Genomic DNA, 12,661 nt, shown 5'->3' on the forward strand with positions numbered 1-12,661 from the left:
ATGCTCTGTATTCCTTTGAAGAAACTGTACTTCATATGGGGATATCTACTCTAGCAACCCAAGGTGTTTTGTAAGGACTAATTCTGCATCTTACACATGGAGTGAATATAGTTACTTTATTAATTTCCCCTCTTTTCCCAGCATTTATTTAACATTGATTTGTCTCTTGCATGTCATTCTCTGCCCAAGGTTTTGTTCTATTTCTTTCATAAATGAATATTGTGCTCTTAATGATTTTTCCTATCCTTTTGGGAAAAGGGAAGGGAGTTCAGAAAAGACAGTTTTGATTTATCCCAGTCCTAGTTGTTTTGAGGTTGCAGAGTTAGTCTCCATAACCACATTCAGCAATCTATAAAAGTTGTAAATAGTTCAAGTAGCTCTCTTCTAATAAGGCAGATCTTGCTCCAGTTGCTCTGAGTGATCCAGCTAGCTTTCTACTCCCAGTCTCCAAGGTCTGCCTTTGACAGAGTTACATGCTCTGAGTTCATGCTTTCTTTAGGCTAGGATCTAGGCAAGATTAAAGACTTGTGTGAAAACACCAACACATTTACTCTGATTGAAAACTCTGGTATACACAGTTAATTGTAGAACACAACATGTAATCACTTGAGACTGTCATTTGACCACAGTCAAGAGTTGACTGTATTTGTCCAATTGTTTTATCATTCACATATTCTATAAGTATTGGTATCAACAATTCTAACAAAAACATACATAATATACCGTTCCTTTCATATGATCGTAGGAATATGTTGAGGGGAGTTTCAGATACTAAGGTCTTGTTCACCAATTGGTTCTTGATTTGAGAGTAAAGAACACTGGAGGACCAATTGTTGGGTGGAAGGTACAGGCAGGATTTCCTGATCCCAGGAAGAAGAGGAAGTACAGGGAAGGAGAGGTTTGGTCTGCCATGCTTTGGAGGAAGAACTCAGCAATTACACAAGGCCTGGGAAGCAGGGATGGTAATAGAGCTAAGGCATGAGGCCTTTCCTACAGACAGGTGGCCAAGGATGTTTGGCAGGCACTAGGATGGACTAGCCACTAAGTTTAGGACAGGTCAAAAGGTGGAGATAATAAATTGGTAAAGGCCTGCTTTTTCAGGCAGAAGATACCTGCGCCCAGCATTTGTGCATAGAAGGCAAATTATAAAGGAATTGTGTGTGTGTGTGTGTGTGTGTGTGTATTATTTGCAAATTCAAGAGTCTCAGGAAGGAGCTGATAGAGTGGTCTCTTTTCCCAGCTAAAGGCAGGTAGAAAAGGAAACTGGAAGTGGGCTGGTAGTACTGCCTTTTCCAGGCAGGGCGGTAGTGTTTGAAACCTATAAGCAACTGGAATAGTCAAATAATCCTCTGAGGCAAACTCTGACATTTAAAATGTTAAACTCTTTGTAAATTTCTTTTATATTTTAACAGATTATTAATTTTGAACTCATGAAAACATCTTAAATATTTATGGGATATTTGTATGCTGTATCAAGTAGACACAAATCTGTGGAAGTGGTTTTTCTAATTTTTCATTATTATTCTTATGTCTCCTGAGAAAAATATAGTAGAGACTAAGGTAAAATAAATATAATACAATTTTGTTATTTTCATAAAATGTAAAGGTCAAATTATCCAGTGTAATCTATCTCAGCACTTTAGTAAATTTAAAAATATTTTTATACTTTTTAGTTTGGTATTTTATGTAAATATTGCCAGTTTAGCAAGCTTATAATTCTTCCATGATCTTTCTTAAAATATCACTGCAAACATTTAACAGAGGAAAGTAGGATGAACATATACTTTGGGATGAATAGCAGTAACCAGGCTGAGCCTGTCACTGAGTCTACCCCTTAAGACTCTATGGCTAAGGATAATCTAGTTTTCATGTTTTGATACCTCACTTCTTAAATACAACATACTGTGAGACTGAATAAAAATAAAAAACAAAGAGTAATGTAATGTATTCTGTGTATAAATAAAAAACAAAGAGTAATGTAATGTATTCTGTATCATCGTGTTTTATGAAAATGCCTCTGGGTGAGAGATGATCATTTTGATATGTGGAAGTCCCCTTTGGGAATTTTCATATGCATTTAGGAATAAAGACCATGTCTTGCTAAGCCCTAAAGCATCAGTTTCCTATGAGCTTATCCCTAAGACAACTTGAGTTTTTCTTACATGTCCTATAGTTATACTAGCATCAGTGGAAAACTTGTACCCATATTGCTTCTGGTGGCAATAGACTTTCACATTGGTCAGTTTGTCTATCAAAGGCTTGCCTCAATATGATTTCAGTTCTCATTTGTCAGGTCTTTCTGAAATATTTAAATTGTTGTCGTGTGTTCAGTTTTTACCAGCCATTATTTAACCCACTTACATACCTCACCTTGAGGACACAGTTAATGATAGGTTTCTTTCTGAATCATCTTTCCTACCCATTTGACAACTAAGGGAGTGCAAGTTCATACTGTTAATTACTGCAACTGCCAGAATTTGAGTCCTTGTCTGCCTCAATTTCTGTGATCCTTAAGTGTCTGAACTGTGCATGGTATTATGCTCTTAGATTTATATTCTTTCATTTCCTTATGATGCAATTCTCTTATACACCAGCCCATAACTGATAGGGCAACTTGACCATGGACTGTTTCAGACAGTCACAAACAATTCAATAGAGAATTCAAATATAATTTCAGAACTTAGGAACTTATTTGTATTAGTTCAGAAAGACAGACAAGAAATAATCTATTGAATAACTCACTTGATAGTTAGTGTGAGAAAGATAAACAATAGGAATTAGAACACTCACACCTACCATACAGCAAAAAGCAATTTCATTTCCTGTAAAAATAAGTTAAAGGAGCTTGCTCAGTGTTAGAGTTTTAAACTGACCATTAAGAAGAGATTCTTTGTCTAATTCTGCAATCAGAGACTCTTGACCCAATGTCTGCTCAATATTTCTTATTTTATTCCTGTTCCCAACTCCCTGATTCTTTCTGCTTGTATAGTCCTAAACACTTTCACTGAAATATAGACCAGTTCTCTTTTCTCCCCAAGAATAATATGGCATAAAGATACTCAAAAGATATGTGAAAAGAACAAAAACCTACTAAAAATCAGTAATCCCCAGGGATATGCAAATGAAAAGCATAATGTGATAATCCATGCGATAAGGATGGATTTTATAAAAATACAAAGAAAAGTTTTCTTGTGATAGGCCTGTGGAGAAATCAAAACTGGGAATGCAATTAGTACAGTATGTAGAAAGTGGTATGTAGGTTTTCAAAACAGAATTTACATATATGTTCAGTCTCATTCCAGTTATATAACTGCTATCAAAGAGACCTTTGCACCCCCCACAACTTTTGTTTTGTTTTGCAGGACACATTACAAGAACTAAGGCATGGAAGCAAACAATATGTCTATCAATTGAAACTTTTATTTAAAACGTAACATAGAATGAAATCCAATCTGTTCTGAAGCAATGTGGATGAAACTAGAGATTGTTAGGTGAAATTAAATGAACCAGACACAGAAATCTAAGTACTGCAAGCTCTCACTCGTGTAATGAACATAAAGTGTTGATCATAGAAAAGCTGGGCATTGAACTGAATTTAGTAGGAACTCAGGGAGAACAGGTATGTAAGAGGATAAGGAAGGGATGCCGATTAGGAAAAGTTCTAAACTGAATTAGGAGGAGGGGATGCCTGAGTGTTACAACATTGTTGGGTCACATTGTGTGTGTGTGTGTGTGTGTGTGTGTGTGTGTGTGTGTGTGTGTTTGTGTGTGTGTGTATTACAGCTAGAAGTAAAGAACTGGAATAGCTTTAACAACAAAATAATCGGTTTGATAATGCAATTTCCTATGATTTAATGAAGACATAATGTGTTCATTTATAGATAAGGGGCCCATTAACTAATAAATTTATGTTAAATGTGGTTTTTGTCAGTTAAAATAAATTCAATTTAAAATGATACTATTTAAAGTCTGGTAATATGAAATGGCCACATTTTGTTGTGCAGTCAAATAGATTGTAATATCTTAGAGTCTTCAGGGTTGAATATCAGAATAAACCCAAATAGAGATTCGTTTACACATATAGAGAAACTGATGCTGTCAGGAATTGCAGATTTGGTACAATGATGCTGATTGAAAGCCTTGTGCCCTCTTGCTGTGACCACTAGGAGGAAAAGATTGTACCCTTTCAAGGTATACAAGATGTTCCATTTTAACTATATACGGTGTCAGTTGTGGTATTTCAATGTTTTATTCTTAAAACAAAAATTTCTTGTTTATTGAGTTAATACTATACTATCATTTTCTACAATTAATATTCATAGGACTTTATTATTTTAACTTATTACAGTATACTATCAGAGTTCTGATTTAACCTTATCATCCATTTGTATCTATCTTAATAACTATCTACCTACATACCTGTCTAGGATTCCAGCTTAATTAAATTCCGTAACTTTATAAAGAGAAATCTTCAATACTTTTAGTATTCATTTAAACATTACTGTTTATTTTTACTTTGTTGATAGTTTTAAAGCTTAGTTATTTGTACTTTTTAAAATGATAAATTTATTATTTTACAATGCAATTTTATTCATTATATTATTATTTTTGTTTTAATGAAAATAGTGTTTTCTCATACTATATATCCTGATTATAGTTTCCCTTCCCTCTATGAAATGCAGCTTTAGTTCACCTCACTTGCCTTCTTGATCTACTTCCTTTCTGTCAGATAAGAATTTGCTTTTGAGTGATAACAACCAAACATGACAAAATTAATATAATAAGATTACATGGCAACCCAACAGGGGGAGGAGAGTCCCAAAAGCAGTCACAAGAGTCAGAGACCCACTGGTTATCACTTTCAGGATCCCCATAAAAATACTAGGCTAAAATCTATAATAGATATGCACTAGAATGAGGTGCTGACCCATGTAGACCCCGTGTTGCTGCTTCAGGCTCTGTGAGCTCACATGCAACTTGCTTAGTTGATTTAGTAGACCTTGTTCTTTGGGTGTCCTCTGTCCCCTCTTCCCTTACAATCTTTCTTTTTCCTTTTCCATGAGATTCCCTGAGCTCTTAGGCATGGAGTTGATTGAGATTTCAATCTTGACTCTCTTGTCATAATGTTTGTCTGTGGTTCTCTGTATCTGTTCCCATATGGTGCTGGAAGAAACCTCTCTGATGGTGACTCTATAAGACACCTATCATTGTGTTAAGTAAGACATAGGTACCTACTACCTTTCTGACATAGCCATTTTTTTATGCTTCTAGCCAACCATCTTATATTGTTACAGAGGACCTTTCTTATACCCTAGTTAACCATTAACCACATATTCTGTTAAGTTATATGCTTTGGTGTTCTTGGAAATTCCCCAGACCCTTGTCTTCCTTTAGAGCCAATCACAATAAAGTTCAAGTAGAACTGCTTTGTATAGTTAGCTACATAAGTTTGGACTGGAAGCAACCACTGCAACTGCCTAGAAGCACTTCCTGCACCTATGTATGAGTTTGTATGGTTGCTATGAACTTTTGTGTTTTTTCCTTTATAAGCTCACCCTGGGAAACAGTCAGGGTCTCAGTCTTAGTTCCTGAGTCTGACCTGTATCCCTGATCTGTCAGTCAGTGTTGGGGTAGGTGTGCAATAAATTATTCCTCATTAACTAAGATCAGTGTCTGAGTGGTTTGTGGTATGATTCCTGGATCCCAACACTATGAATATAACAGAATATCACTAGGAGTCATTTTACTGATTGTTTTAGACTAATAGTATTTAGTTTGTAAAGTAATTTTAATCACTTTTGCTAGAATCCAGACATACCCTTAATATACACCTATAATCCCAAACAGTATAGGTAATGTTAGTTTGAAGAAGAAAGCAGCCATGTTTGAAAATGGTGTCTAATTGAGGGGTAGACAAAGTGATGAGTCAGAATGATTTGACAGAATAAGTCAGAAGTAGGATATGCCGAACTATTGTGAGGAGAGGAAAGAGAGGAGAGTTAACTTGAGTTCAGGCAAAAGAAGGAGTTCAGTTGAGTTCAGTTAGGAGTTCAGTTTAGTGTAGTAAGTGCAGTGCAGTCAAGTTGAGTTCATTTGTGGGTTCATGCAGTTCACTGCAGGTCAGTAGGTCAGCAGAGGCAATTGAAGCCAGAAAATAAGGAGCCAAAAGGTAAGAAAAAAATTGCTGGAGTTAATTTGAGGCCAACCAGAGCACTCCATGGGAAGCTGAGAGAAGCCAGATTGAATCTGTTATCAGGAGAGGAGTTTGAGCCAGAACAGCTGAATTGAACCAGCGAGCCAGAGTTCAGAAAGAACTAAAAAGAATTAGCTTATTCAGCAGTAAGCCTCTAAGATGACAATTATCTGAGGTGAATACAAGTTACTTTCAGAGATTTTTATCCTAGGTCTCTGAGATATCTAGTCTCTGGTTCTTAGTTACTCAAGTAATGTTGCCTATGAGTTATTTCTTGAGGAGTGGACCTTAATTCAAATCAATATTGGATGGCTATGCCCACAAATTCTGTGCCAATATTACCCTAGCATACTTTGAATGGCAGGACACATTGTAGGTCAAAGGTTTGGGGGGGGCTGGGTTTGGTGTTTCTTTTTCTTTTAGTAGCCTGAAGAGTACCTTCAAAGACACTGAAAGTCGTGGTAGAAGCTCCATGTAGGCACCAATTTAACTTTCTCCATGTTCAATTCATTCTGTGACGGTTGTTCACAGCAGTTGGGGACAATTGCTGTGGAGAACCAGCAATAACCCGGATTATTTGGGGATTTCCATCTTGGCCAACAGCTCAACTGAATGCATCCCAGACGCTCCACTAGAAGCCTTGCTTGGCTAAATAAGCTGACCAGTTGAGGCTGTTTTCCCTTTACTAAAAGGCCTCATTATGATCACTTTCACAAGTAGCAGGGGGAATTTCCACTGTACTAGCTTTCCACAGCATCTCCTAAATGAACTCCCAATTCCAGCCATGTCTCCTTGCATTGTCTCCCTACACTCTATCCTCTCTGCAATCTGATCCCTATGCTTCTGTCTACTCAACCCTAAACCGTATGTGAAAATAAACTTATTTTCCCTCCCAGGGAGATCCCTGTATCCCCTCTAGACACTTCTTCCTTACCCAACCTCCCTGAGTCTATAGATGGCTTTCTTACCATTTACTTAACAGTTAATAGCCTCCTATAAGTGAATATATACCATGTTTTCTTTATTGATTACTTCACTTAGGATAATATTTTCTGGTTCCATCTATTTGACTGCAAATTTCATGATGTCATTTTTAAAGTGTATGTAAGTAGTTTCTAGTTTCTGGCTATTATGAATAAATACACAATGAACATGGTTGAGCAAGTGTCCTTGTGGTAGTATGGAACATCCCATGGGTATATGCAATAGAATGGTAAAAGCTTTTTTCTGGAGGTAGCTTGATTCCTAGTTTTCTGAGGAACTATCATGCTGATTTCCATGTGGTCGTACTAGATTGAACTCACACAAGAAATGGAGGAGTGTCCCAATGTTTCACATCCTTGTTTTGATCTTAACTATTCTGACATTTGTAAGATGATTATTGCCTGGGAAATCAGAGACCTAGGGAGGAAACATATGCTACTGTAAATAGAAATAAAATGACTCTTAATGATATTCTGTCATACTCAAAGAAAGATAAGAGACACAAAGATACAAATCCGGAGCAAAGCAACCAATTGGAGTTCTTCACTCCCCTAAAGCTTGGGAATTATTCAAGAAGATGGGTAGAAAAGATTCTAGGAGTCAGAGGGAATGGAGGGTATCAGGAGAACATGGCCTACTTAGTCAACTAACTGGTAATCATATGGGTTCCCATAGACTGAAGCAGTAAGCATGAGTTTTGCATGTCTCTACATAGGTCCTCTGTGTATATGTTATGATTGTTGAGCTTACTGATTCTGTGTAATTTTAACTGTGGGAATGTGTATGCCTTCAATACTTCGGCCTGCTCTTGCGATACTTTTTCTTCTATTAGGTACCATTATCCAGACTCAGTATGAAGGCTTTTTCTTTGTCTTCTTATATATTTGTTTTGTTGTGTTCTGTTGGTTCTTGTCTTTTGGATGCTGCTCCTTTCAGAAGAAAAAGGAGAGGTGGGGGGCTATGGGGGAGAGGGGAAGTAGAGAAGGGAGGGGGATAGAATAGAGGTGGGGAAAACTCTAATTGCAATGTATTGAATGAAATAAGAATCTGTTTTCAATAAAAAGAATACTAATGCTGAAAAAAGGTGGAACTTCAAAGAAGTTTTGATTGTTTTCCTTGATGAATGCAAAGGATGTTGAACATTTCTTAAGTGTTTCCTGTCTATGTGAGATTTTCCCATCGAGAATTCTTTGTTTAGACCTGTTCTTCACTTTTAATTGGATGTTAAAAATCGTTTCTTTTTTTTTCTTTATATATTTTGGATATTGGTCCTATATTGGATGTGGTACTGGTAATAATCTTTTCCCATTATGTAAGTTGCTTCTTTGTCCAATTGATGATACCCTTTGCCTTACAAAAGCATATCAGTTTCATAAGGTCCCATTTAGTGTGGATCTTAGTGCCTGTGCTATCAGTGTTCTGTTCTGAAAATTGTTTCATGTGCTAATGCATTCAAGATTATTCACCACTTTCACTTCTATCCAGTTCAGTGTATCTGGTTGTAAATTGAGGTCTTAGAGCCACTTGAACTTGAGTTTCAAGAAGCCTAATAAATATGGATCTATTTGCATTCATCTATATGCAGACATACAGTTAACCAACACTACTTGTTGAAGATGCATTCTTTTTCCAGTGTGTATTTCTGGCTTCTTTTGCAAAAGTCAGGAGTCCATATGTGTGCATTTATACCTGAGCCTTCAATTCAATTCCATAGATCAATTTGTCCGTTCTTATGCCAATAGCATGCAGTTTTTATTACTAAAGCTCTGTAGTACAAGTTGTAATCAGGAATTATGGGACATCCAGCAGGTTTTATTTTTTGTTTTTTCTCGTTTTTTTTGGTTTTTTTTTTAGTTTTTGTTTTTTGTTTTACTGTGTAAGATTTTTATAGCTCTTCTGGGTTTTCTATTTTTCCATATGATGTTGAGAATTGTCCTTTAAGGTATGTAAAGTATTGTGTTGGAATTTTGATGGGAATGGTATTGAATTTGTAGATTGCCTTTTGTAGGATGAATATTTTCCTGTTAACCATACTAATGCATAAGCATAGGAGATCTTTCCATCTTCACATACCTTTTTAATTTCTTTCCCCAAAACTTTGAGGAAACTTCAAAACTTTTCCTACAGTTTTTATTATACAAATCTGTCACTTAGAATTAGTCTAAGATATTTTATATTATTTGGGGCTAATGTGAAAGGTGTTGTTTCCCTGATTTATTTCTCAGCCTGTTTGTAATTTGTGCATAGAATGGCTACCAATTTTTGTTTTTTTAGTTAATATTCTATCTAGCCACTTTGCTTAAAGTGTTTATCAGCTATAGGAGATACCTGGTAGAATTTTTAGGGTCTTGTATGTATACCATCGTGTTATCTGCAAATAATGATACTTTGACTCCTTTCTTTCCTAATTATATCTCATTGATCTCCTTATTACTCTAGCTAAAAGTTAAAATACTATATTGAAGAGATCTGGAGAGAGTTGATAACTTTTTCTTGTTCCTGATTTTAGTGGAATTGCTTTGAATTTTTCTCCATTTAATTTGATGTTGGCTATAGGCTTGCTGGAAAATACTTTTATTGTATTTAGGTATGTCCTTTCTATCCCTAATTTTTATCATAAAGTGGTGATGGATTTTGTCCAAAGTCCTTTCTGCCCCTGATGAGAAGATTATGTGGGAGTTTTTCCTTCATTATGGTTATATGGTGAATTATGTTTACTGATTTTCCTATCTTGAACCATCTGTTCATCTCTGAGCTGAAACCTACTTGATCATGGGGGATAATCTTTATGATGTATTCATGGATTTCATTTGTAAGTTATTGTATTGAGGATTTTCACATGTATAGACATAAGAAAAAATTGGTTTATAATTCTTTCTTTGTTGAGCCTCTTTGTGTTTTGAGAATCAGAATAACTGTGGCCTCAAAAAAATTGAATTGGACTGTCTTAGATTGTGTTTTATTGCTGTGAACAGATACCATGATCAGGGCAATTCTTATAAGGACAACATTTAATTGAGACTGGCTTACAGGTTCAGAGAAGAGGTTCAGACCATTATCATCAGGGAGGGAACACAGCAGTGTCCAGGCAGGCATGGCAAAGGAGCTGAGAGTTCAATATCTTGTTCCAAAGACAAAGAGGAAAAGTCTGGCTCCCAAGTAGTTAGGATGAGTGTCTTATTACCCACCCACATGGTGATGTACTTCCTTCAACAATGCTGCACCTACTCCAACAAAGCCATACCCCCTTGAGTGCCACTACCTGGGCCAAGCATATTCAAATCACCATATTCGACTCCCTACACCCAACAGGCTTATTCAAACACATCAATCTATGGAGACCATACCTAGTGTTAGCATAATTAAAATATATTTAGTCCAACTTCCAAAGTCCCCATAGTCTGGAATAGTTCAACAATGTTAAAAATCCAAAGTTCAAAGTCTCCTGTAAGATTTAACCCATCATTTAACTGTATTCCTCAAAGCAAGATAGGAAATCAGCTAGGCAAACTCTAAACTCTGCATCTCCATGGTTGATGTCAAAGTGGTCTTCAGATTTGAAAATCCTTTCCATCTTTGTTGACTGCCACAAGCTTTTTCCTCCTATGATGGTTCCACTTCCCTGTTAGCCACTTTCCTTGGCAGGTGTCGCATGGCTCCGGCATCTTTAACATCCTGAGGCCTCCAAGTCAACCCCTACTTCATAATTATTTTTCCAATGTCTGGGATCCACACATAATCTTCCGAGTTTCTCCAAAGGGCTCGTTTCACTTCATTTCTGCCCTCTGTAGCACTCTAGGCTCTGGTTGATTCCACTTCCCTGCTGTTATTGTCATTCCAGGGGACTGAAATCTCCAATGTTCTGGGGCTTCTGCTGCAGCTAGGCTTTATCAATAGTCTCTCTTAGGCTCTCTTAATGGAACCAAATCTCAGCCTCTTTGTATGATCCCTTCATTCCTGTATCATCAACTGCAACTGAGGCTATACCTCCACCAATCACCAATGGCCTTCTCTGGCTGCTCTCAGTTCCAAGCCTAAGTGGCAATCCATGCTCTCTTCACACCCTCAAAACTAATACTATCTGGGTGATTCTTATACATTACCAAGTCCAGCTGCAGCATAAGGCATAAACTTGGCTCTCTCTGGAACACAGCTTCTTTGTGCTTTCAGAAAACACTTCCTAGAAGATTTCACCTCAGTGATGCTGGTCCCCTTTAATCACCACTAATTTCTTAGCTCCAGCTAACGAGCACCAGTTGTTTCAGTAGTCCCTTCTATTGTTTTTAACTCTTTATCTAGAGCCACATAGCCAAAGCTGCCTAGTCCTGCTGCTTGCTGGGGCTGGAACATTCCCTCCATTTTATTTTATTGCCAGCATTCTTTTGTCCAGATACCTTACTGCTAATCTTGGCTGTCCCAGAACTTGTTCTGTAGATTGCTCTTGAACTCAGATATCTACATGCCTAAATGCTAGGATTGCATGTACCACCACATCTGGACTTAAGCTTTTTTATTTATTTACATTTTAACCTGGAACATGCTCTATCCCAGGCTGACCTTGACTTTAGTGATCTGCTTGCCTCTATCTCCTGGAATTAAAGGCTTATACTGTTGTAGTAAATATTGAAATATGGTTAAATATTTTATCACATGCTAATGTCGGCACCCATGGGGTTGCAGAAATTAATTGATACAAGTTTAGATTTTATTTGATATGAATTTCTTATTGATTTAAAATTAAAATTAATACTGTTACTCTCATATATAGGCATTGTGTCTATACAACACATTTAAGTATAAAAGGCTTATACCCAGTTCTTTATTGCTATTAAACTAATCTGAGATGATTAAACATGTGTGTTAAGGACCATTTAGTAAATTCATGACTCTAAGTTTATTGTTAGAGTGCTTTCAAGATAATCTTTTATGATAATTAATGGACAACAGTCCAGATTACTTATAGAATTAGATGTTTTTCAAAAATGTCAGAAATCCAAAAAATGTTACACTTATCGTTATTTATCATTTGTTGAGACATATCTGCTCCTTCAGCTCCACTTTGGTGGATTCCAAGAAGAAATTATGGATCTCCACCTCCAGGTGAGGTAATACATTGTGACTAGGTTGCCACTGGGCAGAAATTGCCTATTTCTTCTACAGACAAAATACTGTCCAGAAAAGGACACATTGCAGAATAGTCTGCTGAGCCAGAATGATCAGCCCTTCATGATTCTGCATTTCAAAAGTGTGTTAGATGATCCTAGGTCAGAAGGCTAAAGACTTACTCTCACATTTTGTTAATGAGGGACCATGCAAGTTGACAATTGTCTCTTTAACCTGTCTTAGTTCGGGAATCCGCATTAGGCTTCTCATATTTTGGGATAATCTTGGTTGCTCTCAGATTTCTGATGGGATTGAAATCAGTTATAATCTCATGGTCTACCCAGGCTATTTAACATTGAGAAGACATATTTAATTGGATAG

The sequence above is a fragment of the Rattus rattus genome, chromosome 7 (genome assembly GCF_011064425.1).
Source record: "Rattus rattus isolate New Zealand chromosome 7, Rrattus_CSIRO_v1, whole genome shotgun sequence".
Taxonomy (NCBI): Eukaryota; Metazoa; Chordata; class Mammalia; order Rodentia; family Muridae; genus Rattus; species Rattus rattus.